General features: G+C 45.8%; 8 non-coding genes across 8 annotated transcripts; 5 read left to right on the top strand and 3 right to left on the bottom strand.

Annotated features, from left to right (window-relative positions):
- Positions 1 to 72, bottom strand: Trnaa-cgc (transfer RNA alanine (anticodon CGC)). The gene has a single exon. It is a non-coding gene; the product is annotated as a tRNA-Ala (tRNA).
- Positions 73 to 190: 118 nt separating this feature from the next.
- On the top strand, positions 191 to 262 carry Trnaw-cca (transfer RNA tryptophan (anticodon CCA)). Its single transcript has one exon. It is a non-coding gene; the product is annotated as a tRNA-Trp (tRNA).
- Positions 263 to 3840: 3578 nt separating this feature from the next.
- Trnaa-cgc (transfer RNA alanine (anticodon CGC)) lies at positions 3841 to 3912 on the bottom strand. The gene has a single exon. It is a non-coding gene; the product is annotated as a tRNA-Ala (tRNA).
- Positions 3913 to 4030: 118 nt separating this feature from the next.
- Positions 4031 to 4102, top strand: Trnaw-cca (transfer RNA tryptophan (anticodon CCA)). The gene has a single exon. It is a non-coding gene; the product is annotated as a tRNA-Trp (tRNA).
- Positions 4103 to 4420: 318 nt separating this feature from the next.
- Positions 4421 to 4492, top strand: Trnay-gua (transfer RNA tyrosine (anticodon GUA)). Its single transcript has one exon. It is a non-coding gene; the product is annotated as a tRNA-Tyr (tRNA).
- Positions 4493 to 10254: 5762 nt separating this feature from the next.
- On the top strand, positions 10255 to 10326 carry Trnaw-cca (transfer RNA tryptophan (anticodon CCA)). Its single transcript has one exon. It is a non-coding gene; the product is annotated as a tRNA-Trp (tRNA).
- Positions 10327 to 10644: 318 nt separating this feature from the next.
- On the top strand, positions 10645 to 10716 carry Trnac-gca (transfer RNA cysteine (anticodon GCA)). Its single transcript has one exon. It is a non-coding gene; the product is annotated as a tRNA-Cys (tRNA).
- A 275-nt stretch (positions 10717 to 10991) lies between these two features.
- On the bottom strand, positions 10992 to 11063 carry Trnaa-cgc (transfer RNA alanine (anticodon CGC)). The gene has a single exon. It is a non-coding gene; the product is annotated as a tRNA-Ala (tRNA).
- Between the last annotated feature and the right edge of the window lie 12454 nt (positions 11064 to 23517).

Genomic DNA, 23517 nt, shown 5'->3' with positions numbered 1-23517 from the left:
TGGAGGAGCTGGGATTTGAACCCAGGACTTTCTGCATGCGAAGCAGACACTCTACCACTGAGTTACGCCCCCGCCAGAGCAAGTACATCTGGGACGAGTGTCTCGTGGATCCTACTACCATTATTTCTTAGGTTTGAACGGTACAGTAAGTGTTGGAGGAACCTATTCATGAAAAGACCTAAGCAGCGTCGACTCCGTGGCGCAACGGTAGCGCGTCTGACTCCAGATCAGAAGGTTGCGTGTTCAAATCACGTCGGGGTCACAATGAAATTTTCGTTTACGAAAGCCATAGGCGAGTATGTCAGTTTAATCAGATACCAAACGATTACGGAGAACGGACGAACAGAACTTGCTTGAAAAAAGCTACTAGTGCAATTTTCGCGTTCTGACATTAAGGTGAAAGCGCCGACTCGCACGTTCTCCAGGCGCGAAGTGTCTAGTATTTTTGATATTTATATCGTTTAACGCTAATATATAACTGAGAGATAATGATTACACAATATTTTGCTCGATTAGACGTCTTTAGCCAGGCAGAGTATAATATTTTTCGTTAAGTTATGGGAACAGAAAGATCGTGAAAGGGGGTATAGCTCAGTCACGAATATATGTCTCTGAGAATATTAGCACTCACGTACTAAATGCGGACGTCATCCCCACGTATTTTTCCGACCATTGCGCTCTCTCCGTTTCCATAACATTGGTCAAGCAGTCCACTCGCGCATACCGCAACCAATGGACCCTCAATATCGCGCATTTAAAAGATGACGATCTTGAAGATTGCGTTCTCGACACGTGGACGAAATGTTTAAGATCAATTCAGAATTACGGAACCAAAACCGAGTGGTGGGTCACACTTGCTAAGGTGAAGTTGAGACAAACATTAAAAAATTACAGTTTTCACAAAAGTATGGCAGAAAAAAGGACTATTGAATTCTACTACACGGTTTTACGAGAACTCCATGAACAGTCACATGGGTCAGACACTCACCTAGCACGGATCAAACGAGTAAAAGCCAAACTTTTAAGCATCACACGGAAACGGTTAGACGGATTGAAAATCAAATCAAAAGCAAAATCTCTCTTGGAGGATGAAACAACCTCAATGTACCATTTGATGAAACATCAGTCTAATCGGCGACGTACTTTTCTTGAGGATCTCAAACTAGAAGACGGTAGGGTACTCACAGACCAAGGTGACATTGTCCGTGCACTCCATCGGCATTACGAATTGCTCTACAACGAGGACCAGTCTGATAACTGTGATGGCTTTGAAGTCATCAACTCATTACGTAATTTAATCACTATAGATGACAATAATTCCTTGTTTGTTGACTTCACAGTCGACGAGGTGTTCGACCTGGTAAATACATCTCTTCCAAATAAATCGGCGGGTCCAGACGGTATTCCTAAAGAGTTTTATCAACGGTATTGGCATATCATTGGAACAGTGTTTACTGAGGTCATTAATGAACTCGTGAGAGGAGGTGCAATTCCATCAGAACTCAAAGAGGGCAAACTTGTCTTGATACCGAAAAGCACGGGCCACAAGAAAATCGATAACTTTCGTCCTCTCATGCTCATGAATTATGACTATAAAACATTAGCAAGGGCGGTTAAAGAACGGATGACTCCCCTACACCGGAAAGTTATACACACCCATCAAGCCTGTTTTCCTGGACGGACAATAATGACTACCATCTCTGAATTTCGTGATTTGATTTCTGTTGCTGCAGTTACAAATATTAAATGCGCGATATTATTCCTAGACTTCTGCAAGGCCTTTGACCATGTCAGTCATCGATACGTGGAACTTGTTTTGCAGCAGCTGGGGTTTTCGGATCGTGCGGTGCGTATTATTCATCAACTGATGACTGGAATTACGGCGAAAATCATTGTAAATGGACAGTCGACGAAAGTTATTCATGTTCGGAGGGGCGTTCCGCAGGGCAGCCCGCTGTCAATGTTGTTATATGTTCTCTCGTTGGAACCTTTTCTACGACAGATCAATGGACGATTGCCTGGAGTGACTGTTTCTGGGGCCACCATATCCGCCAGAGCTTACGCCGAAGACGTAACAGTTGTCATACGACACGGCGGTGAAATAGCCATCCTCAAAGCAGAGATTGATAACTACAATAGAGCATCAGGTGCGAAGATTAACGCACAAAAGAGTAAGTTGTTGAATCTTCGAGGCTTCGAGAACGTACACATCTCTTGGGCCACTCTGGTGGACCATCACAAGACGTTAGGCGTAAGCTTCAACAAGTGCCCCATGAAGATGACAGCAACCAACTGGAGAGAGACAACCAACAACATACGGGGAGCGCTGCGTGAACTTAGATGGCGCTCTACGAATCTCCTGCAGACAATTCGAATCATAAACACCTATGTTTTCTCTAAAGCGTATTACATTGCACAGATCTTTCCAGTACCTAAATTGCAAGCCAAACTTATCATGAGACTGGCTAATAGACAAGTCTGGAAAGGGAATCTTTTTAAAGTGCGACTCGTCACCCTGACCCAATCGAGGGCAGCAGGGGGTTTAGAACTCACTAACATTGCGAGGAAAGCGAGAGCGTTGTACCTAAAAAGAACCTTATTTATGATTAATCTTGCCCACAGTAACGTCACTTCTCAACTATTCCAGGTAGTCCGGCCAGAATGCATGAAACCACCGATCAACGTGGGAAACCTAAACTATAAGTTAAAGCATATACGAGAATTTTACGTAGACATCAGCTACTTAGATGATGACATTCTCCGCGCGACCAACATAACTTCCAAGAAACTATTAGAACACTGGGACACATCTGACATCCCAAGTAAAATCGAAGTACAATATCCGGCCATTTTATGGCACAATGTATGGACCAATAGTAACCTCCCTATCCCTTCTTCTGAGGTGACGTCCACGTGGTACAGAGTCGTCAATGACATAGTGGCCACCAACGAAAAACTCCAAAGGATTGGGCTTAGTGACACGCATTACTGTCGTCAATGTGGACTAGTCGACACTCTCCTCCATCGCTTTACGTGTGCCGGGCATCTGCGAAACTCGGGTTGGACTAAGACCAAAGTTGGAATCCTCACCCGCCGTGGTGGACGAAATCACACAACAGAGATGCTTTTACGCCCACAGGAAAAATACTACCCTGCAACCAAACACAACTGTGTGATGTGGCTCTTAGGCCATTTCGCAAACTATGTAATAAACGTAAAGGGACCTGACAACATAATAGACTACAAATTGTACATGGAAACGGCCTACTGGAGAACGAAAGCATTACGCCATTACAAAAGCCTCTTTGGGAACATGCTAGATATTGTTTTTGAGAAGACTGGTGTAGGGTAAGCGTCCATGACAAGTTACGAGTACTTCGCTTGGCCCGACAACGTGAAAAAAAAAAAAACAAAAAAAAAAAGAAAAGAAAAAGTGACTAGGATACTTGGCTTTCACATAGGAGGAAAAAAAAAAAAAAAAAAAAGTCGTAGAGCGTTAAAAAAAAAGTCGTAGAGCATTCGACTGCAGATCGAGAGGTCCCCGGTTCAATCCCGGGTGCCCCCTTCATTTTTCAGTATCTCGAAAAAACAAATGACGATTGTCGCGGTGAGTTGCAAATACATGTTTGAGATGCACCCTGCACGCCAGACCGAAGGCTTTGGAGCAACATTCCAATGGGGGGGTTCGCAGCCCAGGGTCTTGCAGGTCATCGTCCTCCCGCCATGAGGTCGAACTGTACGAAATCCACTTGCTTGGGGGAAGAATCTTGTACACTGAATTTTGTAGAATATGGTGATAGGCAAAAGTTTTCATGTACTGCTGCACGGAGAAACAAAAATTGGAGGAGCTGGGATTTGAACCCAGGACTTTCTGCATGCGAAGCAGACACTCTACCACTGAGTTACACCCCCGCCAGAGCAAGTACATCTGGGACGAGTGTCTCGTGGATCCTACTGTCATTATTTCTTAGGTTTGAACGGTACAGTAAGTGTTCGAGGAAGCTATTCATGACAAGACCTAAGCAGCGTTGACTCCGTGGCGCAACGGTAGCGTGTCTGACTCCAGATCAGAAGGTTGCGTGTTCAAATCACGTAGGGGTCACAATGAAATTTTCGTTTACGAAAGCCATAGGCGTGTATGTCAGTTTAATCAGATACCAAACGATTACGGAGAACGGACGAACAGAACTTGCTTGAAAAAAGCTACTAGTGCAATTTTCGCGTTCTGGCATTAAGGTGAAGGCGCCGACTCGCACTTTCTCCAGGCGCGAAGTGTCTAGTATTTTTGATATTTATATCGTTTATCGCTAATATATAACTGAGAGATAATGATTACACAATATTTTGCTCGATTAGACGTCTTTAGCCAGGCAGAGTATGATATTTTTCGTTAAGTTATGGGAACAGAAAGATCGTGAAAGGGGGTATAGCTCAGTCGTAGAGCATTCGACTGTAGATCGAGAGGTCCCCGGTTCAATCCCGGGTGCCCCCTTCATTTTTCAGTATCTCGAAAAAACAAATGACGATTGTCGCGGTGAGTTGCAAATACATGCTTGAGATGCACCCTGCACGCCAGACCGAAGGCTTTGGAGCAACATTTCAATGGAGGGGTTCGCAGCCCAGGGTCTTGCAGGTCATCGTCCTTCCGCCATGAGGTCAAACTGTACGAAATCCACTTGCTTGGGGGAAGAATCTTGTACACTGAATTTTGTAGAATATGGTGATAGGCAAAAGTTTTCATGTACTGCTGCACGGAGAAACAAAAATTGGAGGAGCTGGGATTTGAACCCAGGACTTTCTGCATGCGAAGCAGACACTCTACCACTTTTTTTTCTTTTTTATTTTTTTTAAACGTAACTTAAACACAGCTTCTTATCTCACTCAATGAAAGTTCCTGTAGCCAGTGTCCAGCGAGTCAGTGAAGGCCGCAGTGTGAGGGATAGTCCGGACGCGACACAGAAGCAATGGGGCCTCCTCGCGGCACTACTGGTGTGCCGCGGCCCGGCCTCACCCCGTCACACTCAGTTGACCTATCCGATACCCATGCGATGAAACGCTATTTTATGCATATTGCCGAAGAGTTTCCCATGATTCGGGTACGTGCAGGTTTTGCCGAATTCGATAGCCATAAACATCTTGAATTCCAAATAATTGTCTCCGCCAAAATTATTAAAGACGTAGCTGGAATAGGTACCCAGCAACCACAAAACTGCATTGTTTTTCGTCTGCGGATAAAAATGCACATCGGGACGAGACAGTAGTGCTGACGAAACATTGGCGGTTGTTGTCATGGTAATATGAGCTATTTTTTCTCGAAGCCAAACCCAGTTCTGGAGACGTTCCCCGCAGGTGTAACGGTGGATAACTGTATCCGTCAGTTGGCAGCGACGACAGAGAGGGGTGTCACTGAGCCCGATTTTGTGTAACCTCTCGTTTGTGCTAACCACATCATTGATGGCTTTGTACCAGGCAGTGCGAGCATCGGAACTGAGGACACGGGAACTGACATTGCGCCATACGATATCCCAGTTCATGCCACCGAGCTTCGTTGCCAATGGATTCGTTCCTTCGTGTTGTCTCCAGTCCGCTATTATGGCTTGTGCAGTTAAACGTTGAGAGTTTATGACCTCTTTACTGATGTAGCTCCGTGAAAGGTAATAATCTTTGATATGTTTTAGCCGATAACTGATGGGCTGAATATTCAGCGGTGGGTCAAGACTTTGAGGCCTGACGGCAGTGAATAATTGCGCTGTAATGCCGGAAGGATCATTGTTAATTATATCGGCCGTCCTTGTAACATAGAGAGCCATCGCTTTCACCTTGATATCTACTAATCCCATCCCTCCATTCTGGGGGTGGAGTGTCACAGTTTTGGCAGACACGCGAAAAATTTCCCCTCTCCAAATAAAATTGGTTACCTTCGACATAATTTGCTTAGCAATGACTGCAGGCAGTGGGAGGAGCTGCGCTGTGTAGAAGGCTTTGGATAAAATACAGGAGTTGACTAGATGAATCCGATCAAATTGATTGAGGCTTCTGTGGGAATTGTCAATGAGAGCACCGGTAAGTTTACGCACTATTTCCCTCCAGTTTGCCGCCGCCATCTTTAAAGAGGACGCCGTCAATATGATGCCGAGAGCCTTATGGACGCTGACTTCCTGAGCGTAGCCAACTCGCAAATGCTGGAGGCCACAGAGGTTAATAAATTTACTTTTCTTGTCATTCAATTTAGCCCCCGACGCCAAACAGTATTGCTGGAGGTGAGCCGCTAAAGTGGTGACGTCATTCTCATTGCGGACAACCACACCCACATCGTCGGCATAGGCGCCTACGACAGTTTTTTCTCCTGAAAGTGTTAGCCCTGTGAGTTTCGCCTGCAGTTGGAGTAACAGAGGTTCGAGTGAAAGAACAAAAAGTAACATGGACAAAGGGCTGCCTTGTGGAATCCCTCTGTTGATTTGAATCGGTTGGGTTAGTTGCGAGTTGACAGAAAGTCTTGCGGTGATCCCCAGTGCCATGTTTGTGATCATGTCAATCGCGTTCTGCAAGAAACCGAATCTTTTCATGGTTTCAAGGAGGTACTCGTGAGCGACGAGGTCAAAGGCTTTAAAAAAGTCCAGAAAGATCAGCCCACACTTCACGTTACTGGCGTTCGTTAAAGCAATGATATCCCGATAAATGGCTGCCGTTTGCAATACAGTTCTCCCGAAGGCACATGTCTGCTGACGTCCAATGAATTTTGCAGTGAGGGGCATCATTCGCGTGTTGATTGCACGGGCGACTATTTTATAATCGGAGTTTAACAATGAAATGGGGCGGAAGTTGGCGATATTTTTGGTACCTCTGCTTTTAGGGATAAGCACAATTGTGCATTCCTTAAAGGCAAGTGGTATAGGCTTCCCTTGAAAAACTTCGTTCACTAATTGGGTGAATTTGTCCCCGATGATGTGCCAATACCTCCTGTAAAATTCAATGGGTAATCCGTCAGGACCAGGGGACATCCTGATCGGCGAGTGGCAGACAATCTCCAAAACATCTTTATTACTAAATTCCAAAGAAATGGTGTCATTGTCTTCTCTAGTTATAGTAGAGGAAATGGCACTAAACAGTTCGTCATAGCAGTCGTCATGAGTAGCCGCTGACGTGTAGGTGTCAACAAAATAGTCGTGTAGTGCCTTGATAATCTCTCGCTGGGTGTCGACAGTCGTGCCATCACCGAGTTTCAGGGCCTCAATAAAAGTCCTCCTTCTGTTCTGAGCATGTTTGACAAGGTGGTATAGAGCGGCTGTTTCATCGTCCCTGACCGACTTCACTTTAGATTTGATCTTAAGACCTTCCAGTTGCATCCTCTTAAGATTGATTAATTTCGCCTATATTTTTCGAATGTCTTCTATTCTGGTGTTCGCGGCGTCGGCTCCATCACAGAGGTCGCGTAAGATAGTGTAGTAGAACTCCATCGTCTTCTTTATCGCGGCTGCTCTTTCAATACCGAAGAATATAACAACTTTTCGCAGTTTGGGTTTTGCATGCTGAGTCCACCACGCTATGGTGCTACGAAAGTTTGTGGTAGTGCGCAAGCACTGCTCCCAAGCGCGTCGCACCGCCGCCTCTAGGTCAGCATCCGTTAATAAGGAGACGTTCAAGTTCCATTGATTTTTATACCAACGCGTTGGTTGTGGCAGCAAATTCAGGCACGCAACGACACCACTGTGATCAGAGAAGCTGGAGGGTATTGTTTCAATTTGTAACAAGACTTTCTCTAAAACGTCGGAAACATAAATCCTGTCAATTCTGCTGCAGGAATTCGCGACGATGTGTGTGAATCGTACCAAGGTCGGGTACCTAATTTCCCACGCGTCTTTCAGTTTGAGGTCGGTCGCGAGACGCTTTATTTCAGGCGAATAATTAAAATTCGGGGACTGATCTTTCTGGGATAAAACACAATTAAAATCACCTCCAATGATAACACGTTCGGGATTTTTCCGTAACAAATAGATGATTTGTTCCTTAAAAAAGTTTGCTCGTTCCGCTCTATAGGTACTGCCAGAAGGCGCGTACAAGTTAATGATGGTGACGCCAAAAACGGTGACACCCACACCTCTACCGGAATCTAATTTGTCAACCTGAGTGGCGGGAATGCCTTCTCTAAGTAAGATGGCAGTCCCCACGTTCGAGTCGGGGGAAAAATTTGTAATAGCAACAAAACCAGGAAGAGTTAAGTGTGGCATGGTCACCTCCTGCAAAAGAGCGATATCTGTTCCCGACTCATAGAGATATTGTTTTAAGGCACTCAGTTTCACCTCCGACCGGATTTTATTAATATTTAATGTCGTGATCGTATAGGCCTGCGACATATTGACAGTACGTTGGAGAGGCGGAAGGAGCAAATATCTTTAAAGGGCAACATCTTCATGCCATTCCATATTTGTGGCCGGGAAATTCGTGTCTGTGACGTCACTGAGTTGTATTCTTGCGTCTTTGTTCTTACTCTTTTTACGTACAGCATTGACATTAGGTTGCACCCAGATCCTGGGGCGGACACTGTGGAGCACCTCTGCAGCTGGCGGCGTGGGAGGGTCGTGGGTGATGTCAAGCTGCTCTCCCGGCACATCCCGCGAAGGGATCGCACGCGGCGACACCGCCGGCGAGCGAGCAGCTGAACTATCACTCGCACTATCAGCCTGTTTGGCAACATTCTCTGCCCGCAGCTGTTTGTTGTCACCGACAGACCCGGACAGCTGTGTTTGTATTATTTCCTGGAGTTGTTGACATTCCCCTTGTTGTGAGTCCTGAACCGAAGCGGCTGCCACGTGATGTGTACCGTCGGCGCTCAGAGATGTTTGTATACCACCATCACAGGCCTCTGTGTGTGTACTTCCTGCAGGAATGTGAGCCACACGTACAGGTTGGTCGGCCGGAGTTGGCTGTCGCGGAAGTTCTAAGGCACTAGCCAGCGGCAACTGCTTAACTTCCACGGAAGTATCGGCACTTGAAATTGTGGGAGGAGAAGCGTCCACAATAGCCTCACCGATTGGAGCTTTCGCTTCCGAGCCGGATTCCCGATCGTCCTTTTTCGCGGTCTCATGCGCACTAGAGGTGTCGTTATCAGAGCCACTGCTGTCACAAGTTCTGCGCCTCTTATTGGTCGCGGCATCGAGTTTTGCAGGGGGCAACGCACCTTTTTCTCTCCGAACCAGAACCGGAAACTCATCAGGGCGAATTTCTTGTTGCTGTTCCGAAGGCATTTCAGAATTAGGGAGCCCAATCTCTGTCATCGGCTTGGCTGCCACTACATCCGCCAAGGTAAGCCTTTTACGCTGCTGGAGGGAATTCTTTAACACAAACATGCGCCTGGGGCAGTCTTGACGCAAGTGACGACTCTCATTACAGATATGACAGGTCGGTGTTTGGCCAATGTAAGTAACGTGAGCCTTATAGTCACAAACAAGTATATGGGATGGAATATTCTGCTTGACATGCATTTCCACAGATCGAACGCCACTGTAACATTGCAACCTATGTTGACTTGACCACCGTTCATGTCGAATCTGTTTAACGTCACCGAATTTGGACAGTACCTCCTTTAGATAACAATTTTCTACTTCAGGGGGTAAGTTAAAAATACGCACGTTCGTGTAGTCTACATCGGCATTGGAAATGAGCACTGTACTTACAGAGTCGTCCCGGTGTCGGAAAATAGCACTTCCTCCGTGCTTCGTCATGATCTTCTCCAGTAATACAGGATTCAGTAATTTAACAAAGAAACAATACTGCTCGGTATCATAATAGGCGGTGTGCACTTGGTCAGATGTAATCCCAATAACATCAACGATCCAGTCATGTATCTCCAGTGAACTCGGTTGCACAGATCGGGTGGACTTGTCGAAATCAAAACGCAGTGTACACTTTCGCGGAAATAACCTGGACATTGCAGCAGATAGCGAGCGGTTAACCCGCTACAATAAGACCGCAACAAAAATACAAATGGAAAACGATATAAACTGCAGAATAACACAACACTTGCAAACAGAAATATGAGTGGAAAACACGCCTTGTGAACACGCGGCGGAGCGGAGCACTGATACGTCCGACCAGCACGGTGTCGCAAGCGCGACTGACCACTGAGTTACACTCCCGCCTGAGCAAGTACATCTGGGACGAGTGTCTCGTGGATCCTACTGTCATTATTTCTTAGGTTTGAACGGTACAGTAAGTGTTCGAGGAACCTATTCATGACAAGACATAAGCAGCGTTGACTCCGTGGCGCAACGGTAGCGCGTCTGACTCCAGATCAGAAGGTTGCGTGTTCAAATCACGTCGGGGTCACAACGAAATTTTCGTTTACGAAAGCCATAGGCGTGTATGTCAGCTTAATCAGATACCAAACGATTACGGAGAACGGACGAAAAGAACTTGCTTGAAAAAAGCTACTAGTGCAATTTTCGCGTTCTGGCATTAAGGTGAAGGCGCCGACTCGCACTTTCTCCAGGCGCGAAGTGTCTAATATTTTTGATATTTATATCGTTTAACGCTAATATATAACTGAGAGATAATGATTACACAATATTTTGCTCGATTAGACGTCTTTAGCCAGGCAGAGTATAATATTTTTCGTTAAGTTATGGGAACAGAAAGATCGTAAAAGGGGGTATAGCTCAGTCGTAGAGCATTCGACTGCAGATCGAGAGGTCCCCGGTTCAATCCCGGGTGCCCCCTTCATCTTTCAGTATCTCGAAAAAACAAATGACGATTGTCGCGGTGAGTTGCAAATACATGTTTGAGATGCACCCTGCACGCCAGACCGAAGGCTTTGGAGCAACATTTCAATGGGGGGGTTCGCAGCCCAGGGTCTAGCAGGTCATCGTCCTCCCGCCATGAGGTCGACCTGTACGAAATCCACTTGCTTGGGGGAAGAATCTTGTACACTGAATTTTGTAGAATATGGTGATAGGCAAAAGGTTTCATGTACTGCTGCACGGAGAAACAAAAATTGGAGGAGCTGGGATTTGAACCCATGACTTTCTGCATGCGAAGCAGACACTCTACCACTGAGTTACACCCCCGCCAGAGCAAGTACACTCTTTGACATAAAACTTGACCGGCGGCCGGCCGCTTCAGAGGCTAAGTCCGCGCCGATCGCGACATGGGACAAAAAAACTGTCCAACTCGCTAATTCTCTAAGTCCGGTTATCTGCACAACCTGGCAACACTGTAGACTGCGGCATTTCCTGGAGGAAAACTTGTCCCATGATAGAGAAACTCTACGCTGATTACGCCTGTGGTCTAGCGGTAGTGTGCGTTGTTGCTGTTCATAATGTCAGTGTATCGAAAGCAGCTGGCATAAAATATTTTTATAGCCTCTTCTGTCTGAATGCTGAAGACGTGAATGTAATGGTAGCGCAGATTCAATCTATTTCGCTTTATGACACACCGATATCAAAATTTTATCCAGTAACGATTTTGCGGCAGATTTCCTGCAGACTGTCCTCCTCTGGACGCCGTATGCGGCAAAGCTCCGGGATCCATTTGCTGGCTACTGGCAGCGGCCGTGGCGACAGCAGCGGCGCTGCACTCCCCCGTTCTTTATCGAAAGCGCCTGCTACCGCTCATCGCTTTTGATGATTTAAAACGCTTTATTATTAAATGTTGCTCCACAGAAAATTTCTACAATTTCCATTCACGCTCAAAAGCAACGGAGACAGACGCCCTTATTAGTAGGCGGGTATTATATTACATTAATCGGCAAGAGCTGAGTATGGCCCGAAATTAATTTTATAGACTGGGACGAAATGAAACCACCTCACTACATTCGATAAATTTATAAATGCTTCATACCTCGTTTCTTTTCCTTTCAAACTCAATTATTTGTGCAACTTTTGGTCAATGTTTGGATGTTTTCGTCAAGCCAGAGTGAGCGTCTGTGGTGTAAAGTGTATTACAGTTCTTGTTTCATTCCTTATGGTAAGTCTATGCGATAAACTGTGTGAATACCTTGCAATGCATGCTCTGTAGCAGTGCAGGAACACTGCACATTTGGAGTTCATGAAGTATTTATTGTTGATCGGAAGTGATAGTTAAGGTCATCAGATTTAAACCAGAAAAATTTGTCGTTTTCAAGGTTTCAGAGAACGGAAAGGAATTGCTAACGCCGGTGTTAGAAAACGTCTACAGTTAAATGCTATTGCAAAAATTTAGAAGAAGGGAACTATATTAATGAACATGTGCACTTCATAAACAACCTTCTGACATGTTAGACCTATATGACGAACAAAGCTCAAATTTATATCGTTGACAGTCGGTTTGAATCTTTTCAGGGTCTATTTTACAGTGAAGCACCTTGGAATTTGCAAAGCAGAAATCCATGATATTAACTTAATTTACTAAGTCGAAACCGGACGAAGATTGATGTTTAAAGGCATTCTTCAGATTTCGCATAAGAAATTTTTACTAGCAGTTTGCAACTCCATTAATTAAAATGGAAAATAAAAGGTTGTAGTCAGCGGCTTCTACCGTGATTCGAACTGCTATGTCTTATAGTACAAGCACTGCAACGCACAAGGGAACCTCTGAGCTAACGACACACTGGCTGCCAGAGGCGGAATATAGTCACTGCGATGTTGCCTGAGCCTCAAAACGCAACCTTAAACACACGAACAGAGGAGGTGGAGATTACTGTTTTAACGTCCCGTCGACAACGATGTCATTAGAGACGGAGCACAAGCTCGGATTAGGGAAGGATGGGGAAGGAAATCGGCCGTGCCCTTCCTAAGGAACCATCCCGGCATTTGCCTGAAGCGATTTAGGGAAATCATTGAAAACCTAAATCAGGATGGCCGGGCGCGAGATTGCACCGTCGTCCTCCCGAATGCACACACAAACAGGTGTTACTTATGTAAAGAACGCCGTTCTTGGAGTCCAGAAATTAAATATACTTTCTAATTGTGTCATCTTGCAGTGGATTATATCGTACGAGTCTTCGATGTGGAAAACGAATGTCAAGTGAATTTAGCGAGGTAACGCCGACCTACACCCGGAAGTAAATGCACTATGAGAGTGTTGACAAATACTTGCTACGACGCTGCCATTTCTAGGTTCTCTGACGAGGCAGCTCTTCAGCGAAATGCTTGCCGTGATTCTCCGATACGGTTCTTCAGAGTGGAGACGCACGCGCACGTTTGGTTTTTATGCGGCGTTCTCCCCTGATGGTTTCTGACGTCGCCTTGTGGGCTATGTATACATATGAGACATTCAATTATCATTAATCCAGAATCATACAAGTTTCAGCTTCCGGCGTGGAAGAAGGCTGTTGACGCCGACATTATATCATTTCAACGTAGGGAAAGCAAAACGGATCATTCAATGTTTCTCATTCAACATAAAGCATGTGAGATAATTTTCCGTAACGTTCATAATCATCTGAAAATACAAACGAAGTAAAAATACACCGGAAGCTTATTCGAATTGAATATAACGCTTTGCACCTCGATGTCGAATTTGTCCACTTGCAATCTTTTGCAGCATACACATAGAATGTCATGATTACCACGAGAATGAAGAAATATGTTGGTAAGGATGGAAGCAAGAAGAGACGCAGTCAACAAATATTCTATTCCTCATGGCATTCATTTCATTTGACACGTAAGAAGAGGTAAAGCGGGAATTTACTTTCGTTAACACGAAAGATATGCCGCACATATTGATAACGAGGAAGTCTGCGTCTTCATACGTTTCCTCCTTGAAATGTGTATGCTCTATTATATACTAAGTAGCCCGATCATTGTTTCAGTAATGTTACCCTCTTGTTTGACCCCGTAACGATGAACAGATTCCAAATGCATGTCTCCCTTCCTGGGTTGTTTTTTGTGTTTTATTGCTTGGAATTCCTGAAGCAGACCACTGTGCCTTCCCCCCTCGTGGGGGGCATAATTTATTCAGACAGCATCAGCATAAGACTATCAAACAAGGCCTTCCATTTACAGTTGCAGCTCTCTAACCAGCACTGACCAAAGTGTAATCCACGGTCATGGTCCTAAATTATCAGCTGTCTGCTACTGTGGCAAAGTCCGTACTACACTTTCGATTCCGCAGCACCATTTTATCTGGTAACACTGTGTAGTTGCACAGTTGTGCTACCAGGTCTGTCCTCACACTGTCAACTTTATGTATCTCACTTCTCCTGTAGCGTAGATCACGAGGAGCCGAAGTAAATGAGTGTATTCTGCATGACGTAACATTCAGTATTCCCTTCTTTCATAGCCACTCTTCATGTGCATCGATACCAAATAGGAATGCGAAAACTCTTGCGAGTGAGAGAATGACAATAACAATCGTAATGAATGATGTTTATTCCAACGCAGAACGAGAATGGCTTTAAATATAAAAATCTGTATCTATATCTATATCCATATCTATTGATCTTTGAGTTGGCACAATGCAAATATATTCTTAGCATTTAGTTACTGAATTTAGTTCTGGATGTTTGCAGAGAAAAGGAAAAGTCGGTACTTCTCGCTAGTGTAATATAATGTGAACCAGCAACTACCCTTTCCTTAGAACACGACTCAAGCAGGTCCTCAAGTAGGTAGCAAGGCACTGCTGCATTCTGTTCCCTGACATTGCTCTGATGACGGTTAATGCAGATAGTTCCGATTATGAAATACAAAACGTATTGCAGGTTAGTTCCTAGGATAGTAACATTAAATTTGCGTTGTAGACGGCACATGAACGTGACGACTATCCATATTACTCATCAATATAAAAAGACAATATTTTGGGAATTTAGCAGGATTACTCAAAATGAATTCTGAAATTGGGTGACTGACTGCACAGGTGCTAAACGTCGTCAAGAGTATACGATGTCCTAATCGCATTAGGAATATGAAGATCGTCTTCGACAGCTCGCAACTTTCACATTGCTATCTCCACCCTACTCCAGACAGCCCTCGGTGGAGTTGCACTACGTTGCCGATGTTATGGAAGGCCTTCAAACCGACAACAGACCACATATTGAAAAATACAAGCGAATTGTCTTGCAGCGTAAGCTTATTGTAACTAATCTAAAAATTATTGGAGAGGAACATTGTCCTATTCAAAAAAAGTAAAATGTTACACACTGTTGACGTCAAACGGACATTATTTCTGTCCTGTCTTGTGTCCTACTCATCTATAATATCAAGTGTACTATGAAAATGATTATATGTAATGGATGATAGGGTAATGCATTGATACCAGATGGTGGGGGCCGGCCGGTGTGGCCGTGCGGTTCTAGGCGCTTCAGTCTGGAACCGCGTGACCGCTACGGTCGCAGGTTCGAATCCTGCCTCGGGCATGGATGTGAGTGATGTCCTTAGGTTAGTTAGGTTTAAGTAGTTCTAAGTTCTAGGGGACTGATGACCTTAGAAGTTAAGTCCCATAGTGCTCAGAGCCATTTGAACCATTTGAACTATTTAACACAAAATGACATTAAAAATTAAAGTTATTCACGAGCAGCTAGTTGAGAATATGTATGAACATTAAATGACACGACGAACTGAAATAATATGACGAAGAGTTCAGCGCTCACTGGGAATAGAGCCCCACACATATCGTTGTTGACTACACACAAAGAGACGTCAGCTACCGAATTTTTCTCCACCAGCTGCTCAGAATAGCATCTTGAACTTACAGTCATCTCGCAAATAGTTCTGTGTCTCACTGGGAGTTAAAAACGTCAGATATCGTTAGTGTTGACAACGAATGAAAATACATTAAAAATCAAAATTATTATCCACCAGCAGATAGGTGTTCTCCTGATAGAGCTTGATAATACATAATTAAATCTTTAGTGCCGGGCCAGGATTCGATCCCATTCACGCGTAATATGTGAAGGTGTTGAGGAATCTGCAGTTTTGAACAAACAACAAATTGTAGCCGAACTGTATTGCCACGAAGGGATCAAATTACGTGTTAAGGGCGATCTGAGTTGCATTCCCAGTTTAGAACCAATTTTATCGACATACAGAAGCTCAAATAAAAGATGGAATAAGTGTCCTGTGACCATACATAGCGTTTGTGTCGTCACTTGAAATAAATAACTAGTATAAGAAAGGTTACTGGTGATAGAGTTTCTACATGTCGCCACTCCAGACTTTATTGTGGTTCAACCTACCGTCTACGTGGTAAAGAAGGAATATCATCTTTAATGTGAATTTTCAGACCACGCAGCCATTATATCTCCTTCACTTGGTGTAGCCAGGAGAGAATGGAATCTGTCTCTCCCTATCTAAAATCATTGACGGAAGTGGGAATCGATCCCAGACCATAGGTATAACAACCTACCATCCGTCCAACAGACCACGAAATCCTCTTCTCTGCGAGTCATTTTTCTATCGTAACGCAGTTGCGCCACACTGGATGAGAATTCTGACACACAGGCTCCCTGTAGTAATTTGCAGCATGTTCAGTAAATTCATTTACTTGGTTGACCGAATCACCATGAACTAGCTGCCTCGGCTACCCAGTGCATACATTCGACTATTTTGTAATCACAGAAATAAAATCACGTAACTGCCACCTACACACAACTGCCAACAGTGTAGGATGCAGAAGTTTAAATAGGAAGTGTTCCTTTCCACTTGAGATATTCTATTGCGCTATCTGTTACTAGAAAACGTCGTTCAGTCCAAAAGAAAAGCTGTAACTGTTTGTCTCTCAGAAGTCAAGACCTGGCCATATGCATAATCTCACAGTGCTGTGGAATCCAAAAGTTCTGGAGGAATAGTTGCCGAGCTCTGGAGCTTATGTAGCTACGTGTCAGCTTGTAGCATAGATAAAATGTCGCGAGTTCGAATACATTCAGTGCTACATTTTTTAAAACGCAATTCTGCTCTCTGCTGAAGGTATCAATCTAATGGAACTTTGAACATAATTCCCTTCACTTCTCAACCCAAAGTAGTCGCATGTGGAAAAAGGGCTAACTACTGTGACATTATGTTCTATTCAGGTTTAATAGACAGCAGGCAGCAGATGCATCTCGAAGATGTGCAGGGAGAGCGCATCGTGCCATAATATGTCAGAAAAGTATTTTCTACATTAGCCGTCGTGTGGTAGTGATATTTTATTCTTCTTCAAACTTTGTTTGACAGCTTTAACTCAGAACAAGTTTTCTACATGCATGTAATCAATAAACTGCATGTGCATTGTCAGACTGTCATAGGTAACATCAGAGAATTCGCATATATCGTTGATGATTAATTTCTCTCTCATGTTTACTATTGTTTTAACAACACTAAAGGAAACCTTACGAAAATTGTGCACTGTATTATAAGAAATGAAATAAAACTAACCATGATAACCTTACGACGAAAGTATCTGTACACAAGCATGCCTCTATCGACACGAATTAGTAAAATACTACTCACTTAGATTTTGATTGGGTCTGTGTTTAATTGGTATGCTGTGTCATACTCAAGAGGTATGCAAATGTGGCAATTCATAAATATAGTTACGTATTCCTAGAAACCCAAAATTCGCTTGGCAGCAGCGGAAAGAGGCCTTACCTGTTGTGCAGCATTGTAAGTTTTTCAACATTGCACTATGAGCTGAAAGCATTTTCTTGCGATTTCCTTATTGATGTTTGATCTGACTGCTTGTAGCTCTTTCACAGAAGGGATAAAAACGTTACAGCAAGTGAGACTGGAACTGCGAAACGTAACAGACGCTTTTTCACAGGTCAGCACGTTACCACAGAGCTGGCGAGGAGGTATGGGTCTCTGCATCCTATTACGAGGGCAATAGGAACTCGACCTCGTAAACCGCTATTTGAAGGTCGAGATTAGTTGCGGTTTCCACCTGCAACGACTTTCCTGGGCTGAAAACCGTAAATTTTCAATCTTTTGTTACCCTTCAAGCGATAATAACTCAGATTATTCAATGGAAATGACAGGTAAAATCAAGTGAACTTTGTGATCGACGAGTTACTTCCTGGTGTGCACGGAATTAAGCCTCAGAGTTGCCAAACATACGTTGCCTTGTTGCCAAATCTCAGTTACAGTACCAGCAGGAAGAAGACGAACCGATGTGATCCTACAGCGGTCTGGGAAGTGACCATAGCTGGTGTCTCCAAGTCGCGGCTGCTACGGCCTGGAGTCTGGAACCGCAAGACCGCTCCGGTCGCAGGTTCGAATCCTGCCTCGGGCATGGATGTTTGTGATGTCCTTAGGTTAGTTAGGTTTAATTAGTTCTAAGTTCTAGGGGACTAATGACCTCAGCAGTTGAGTCCCATAGTGCTCAGAGCCATTTGAACCATTTTTTTGCTACGGCCTGGAATACGTAATGCGTCTGATTCGCTTTCTGTAACTAGGTTTAGGGACTGGAGCGTAGTTACTAATAATACTCAGAACTGACTGCAAACTGAGCATCATAAATCAGTAACTCTCATTGTTGTTTTTATATTTCTTTCGTAAGTGTACTCAAAACTGAGAAAGTCATTCACAGGCGTTTTCGTGCCTCGCCGATAGTCGAGCACAACATACAAATAAAAATAAAAAAGAATGTGTGTGTGTGTGTGTGTGTGTGTGTGTGTGTGTGTGTGTGTGTGTGTGTGTGTGTGTGTGTGTGTGTGTGTGTGTGTGCGCGTGTGTGTGTGTTTGTGAGAGAGAGAGAGAGAGAGAGAGAGAGAGAGAGAGTAGTAGAAGTAGTAGAGGTGGTTGTGGGCGCACGACAGCAAGGTCTTCAGCGCCCGTGCAGCATCATAGTGAGATGGGTGTCAAGAAAAAAGAAAACCTCAGAACAGGGACATAAAACAGAACAGAGAACACGGGGAACAATCATTGAAAAAATGGGCACACCCACACTGAAGCGTGGGATGATGCAGGGCGTCAGCAGTAAAACGTGGACAACACAGGAAGAAAATGGTAGAGGGAGCTAAAACAATGGAGCAGATGGAAGTGGCTGGCTGACCACAAGGAAAAAAGGGAGGAGTGAGCCACTCTGCAACATACTAAAACCTCCAGCCTAAAAGTTTAGGCCAGAGTCCAGACACATCACAAAACTTAAAAACCCTTGCCACACACGTCTCATCGTCAGCTAAAATACAAGGGAGATCCCCAACAACTTGTGCTTCTGCCCTTGCATCACGGTATAAAATACAGTCGATTAAAACGTGCCGGACAGAGATGTGCACACTACAAGTGGCACAAAACGAAGGATCCTCCCGCCGTAATAAATAGCTATGCGTCAGAGGACAGTGCCCAATCCGCAGACGTGTGAGGGCCACCTCTTCCCGCCTGAGCAACCGGCAGGAGGAACGCCACGGCCGAGTGGTTGACTTTACCGACCGCAGTTTATTGGCCGACACCGCCAGCCATTCGTCCTCCCACAACTCCATGCACTTCCTATGGAGTGCAGCGATGACTGACTGCAAGGGGATAGGACACTGGACCACATCCTGCTCTCTGCAGGCCTCCTTGGCAGCCCGATCAGCCTGTTCATTGCCCCATATGCCGACATGACCAGGCACCCAGCAGAAGGATACCTCTTTACCCCGCTGTTGGAGCAAGGACAGTTGGTCATGTATCAACTGGACCATCTCCTCAGTCGGGTATAGGCTCTGCAGCGATTGTAAGGCACTAAGAGAATCGGAGCAGAGAAGAAATCGATCGCCCCGAACACGATGCATCTGCTCCAGTGCCTTCAGGATCGCGTGGAGCTCCGCTGCGAAAACGGTATATTCAGCAGGGAGGCGAATCCGGGTGACACGATCAGGGAACACCACAGAACAGCCTAGGGAAGTCTCCTGTTTCGAGCCATCAGTATAAACGACAGTGAAACCGTGATGCACGTCTAAAATGTTAAAAAACAGAGATCGGAACGTAAAATCTGGCGTGCCATCTTTCTTAAAACGAGTCAAATCTAAAATAAATTTGGGACGCCGGAGGAGCCAAGGTGGAGATCTGCTCCAACCGCGACGTAAAACACGAAGACCAGCCACAGACATCGCAGCGAGGCAATCCTGTGCGCGAATCCCATAGGGCTGCGTCGCACGTTGCCGGTTATGAAATAACCGTACCAGAGGAGGCTTAGCAACGGTATGGTATGCAGGTGTGTACGGTGTGGACAAAGTTTTATACGCCTGGCGTACCGTAAGTAGCCGTCGTCGCATATGAAGTGGCGGTTCACCAGCCTCTGCACAGAGGCTTGGTATGGGGCTAGTTCGGAATGCCCCAGTGGCCAACCGCAGCCCTTCATGGTGGACAACGTCCAAAATCTTTAAGTACGAAGGCCTCGCAGACCCAGACACCGTGCACCCATAATGGAGCCGAGATCGCACAAACGCCCTGTAAAACTGGAGCAGACAAGTCCTGTCAGCTCCCCATGTACTGTGGCTAAGACATTTTAAAATGCTTAAAGCCTGAAGCGACCGTCGTTTCAGGTCTTTAAGATGAGGTAACCACGTGAGCCTCGAGTCAAAAATGAGACCCAGAAATCTCACCGTGTCTTTAAAAGAAAGAATAGTGTCCCTCAAGCGCAACTCAGGAAAGGGTAAAATCGAACGAGAACGGTTAAAAAGAACACATACAGACTTCTCGGTGGAAAACTTAAATCCACTCTTCAGCGCCCAGTCATCCAAACGCCTAATCGTAAGTTGCAACTGACGAGTTGTCGTTGCAAGGCTTGAAGAAGAGCAGAACAAAGAGAAATCATCCACAAACAAAGAACACTGGACAGGACTTTTCACCATGGACGTAATGCTATTAATAGCGATGGCAAACAGAGTCACACTTAAAACGCTACCCTGAGGGACACCATTCTCCTGCTCAAAGCGATCAGACAGGACGTCACCAATTCGGTATCTAAAATATCGTGGCGAGAGGAAAGACTGAATAAAAAGAGGAAGACAACCACGAAAACCCCATTCGTGAAGCTGCTCCAGGATGAGACGCCGCCAAGTGGTATCGTAGGCCTTCTCGATGTCGAAAAATACACCTATAAGGTGATGACGGCGTAGGAAAGCTTGTTGGATAGCCGCCTCCAGGAGGGCAAGGTTATCGAAGGTGGAACGAAACCTCCTGAACCCACACTGAAAGCGACTAAGTAGTTGCCGGGATTCTAACATCCAGACAAGGCGGCGGTTGACCATCCACTCCAAGGTCTTCCCTATGCAACTAGTGAGGGCAATACTACGGTAGCTACTTGGGCTCGAGCGGTCTTTCCCAGGTTTTAAAAAAGGGATTAAAACTGCCTCACGCCACGCGTCAGGAAAGTGACCCGACGCCCAAATGGCATTAAAAAGTGCGAGGAGGATTTCTTTGTTGCGCATTGTGAGGTGCATAGCATACTGTAATGGATCCTGTCGTGACCAGGGGAAGTGTCACGAGCTCCAGACAATGCAGAATCCAGCTCCCACATAGAAAAAGGGCAGTTGTAAACTTCATGAGAGGTGGGCTGGAAGTTCAGACTACACCTCTCAGCAACCGCTTTATGGCGCTGGAAACCTGGATCCTGACTGGTTGTGGCAGTAACTGTCGCAAAATATGCTGCCATAGTCTGGGCAATATCTCGCGGATCTGTGTGGAGAGTGCCGTTATTCATTACAGCAGCTATGGGGCACCTCCCTCCCCTGCCAGAAATTCTCCTAATGGTCTCCCACACAGTGGAACTTTTGGTGGAACGATTAATGGTGTTCAGAAACTTTTGCCATGACCTCTTCTTGCTCTCACGAATAATGCGGCGACATCTCGCCCTCGCCACCCGAAAGGCTGCAAGATTGTCAGCAGTCGGCCGACACTTGAACCGCCGCAGAGCCGCACGCCTGGTCCTGATTGCAGAGCGGCATTCGGCACTCCACCAAGGCACAGGTGGCCGTTTGCGGTGGCCTGTGGACTGTGGAATGGATGCCGCAGCGGCATGGTGGACCGTTTTGGTAATATGATCCACCCACACCTCAACATTCGCACAGTGTTCGAATTGGGCCAACTGGCCATAAAGTGTCCAGTCAGCTCCACTGATTACCCATCGTGGTGGTCTCCTTTCGGGGCCCACGCCATCTGGCAGGTGAATCCAGATTGGGAAATGATCACTGCCGTGCAAGTCAGCGACCACTTCCCAGTGAGCACTAGCGGCAAGAGCTGGAGAGCAAAGCGAGAGATCAATGGCAGAGAACGACCCAGTCGCCGTGCAGAAATGAGTACTCTGTCCTCCATTGAGCAAGTAGGCACAGGATGACAGGAGAAGCCTCTCAATTGCTCTACCCCTGGGACAGGTAATTGCAGAGCCCCAAAGCACATTGTGGGCATTAAAATCACCACAAATAATGAATGGCTGGGGGAGCTGTGTAAGAAGGTCGGTGAGGGCCGCTTCATCAAGAGCATCATGTGGGGGCAAGTAAAGTGAACAGACAGTCAATGGATGACGCACGTGCACGGACACAGCGACGGCCTGTAGAGTCGTCGTAAGTGAGAGAGGCGAGGAATGGGAGTCCGTCCTGACGAAAATACCTACGCCTCCTCTAGCTCTCTCTCCACGCAGGTCGTCCTTTTTGTGGAGTGTATAGCCTCGTATCTCAGGGGAGTATGAGGGATGGAAATACGTCTCCTGGAGACAGAGACACAATGGTCGACCCTGAGAAAGTAGACGAAGTTCCTCCACATGCGTCCTGAACCCTTGCAAGTTCCACTGGAGTATGGGAGCCATCTATGTTGGGGGTAGCACCTTCATCCTGTCTCTCCGACGGGGCGGGGAGACCGCAGCAGGTGGAGGGGCAGGCGTGGGACGAGATGATTGCCCCACACATACATCGTACTCCATCAACTCTGGGGAAGAGTCAGATGAAGCCTCGCGTAAAACAACATCCGCATGGTCAGATGGTTTACCACGGGATTTGACGCGCTGTTGCTGCTGCACAGTAGCTTTCTGTGGCTTGGTGGACTTTGGGGGAGCGGATGTGGGAGTGGTAAGTGGCGCACTGGGCTTGGGGACAACCTCAGCTGTTGGAGGCGCGAGGGGCTGGACCAAGTCCGCCACTGTACTTTTGTCTGTCGTTCGAGTAGGGGCTACTGGCTCTGGAACACTGGCTGCGTTGCAAGTGCACTGACAGCTACAGGTGTTAGTGCCAACACTCACCACCTCAGTCTGCGTTGAGGCATCGACCTTTGGAGTAGGCTTCTGTACCAGGGAAGCAAAAGATGTAGCAAATGTGGGAGGTTGCATCGACTTATAAATCTTCTTGGCCTCACCATAGGGGATACGCTTGGTTGTTTTGATTTCCTGGACCTTGCGTTCCTCTAAAAATATGCGGCAGTCCCTACTCCAAACAGGGTGGTTCCCAGAGCAATTAATACATTTAGCCGGAGACGAGCAACCAACTCCTTCATGAGCAGCCTGACCACAGTTTCCACAAGTCGCTTCGCCTTTACAGCCTAAGGTCGTATGCCCAAAACGCTGGCATTTGAAACAGCGCATTGGGGCCGGGAAATAAGGCCTCACACTAAGGCGAAGGAAGCCAGCTTTAACATGTTCAGGAAGTGTTGTGCTACTGAA

This window comes from Schistocerca serialis, chromosome 4 (assembly GCF_023864345.2).
Source record: "Schistocerca serialis cubense isolate TAMUIC-IGC-003099 chromosome 4, iqSchSeri2.2, whole genome shotgun sequence".
NCBI classification, from domain to species: Eukaryota; Metazoa; Arthropoda; class Insecta; order Orthoptera; family Acrididae; genus Schistocerca; species Schistocerca serialis.
The sequence above is the reverse complement of the archived record's forward strand: the minus strand, read 5'-3'. Positions and strand labels throughout refer to the sequence as shown.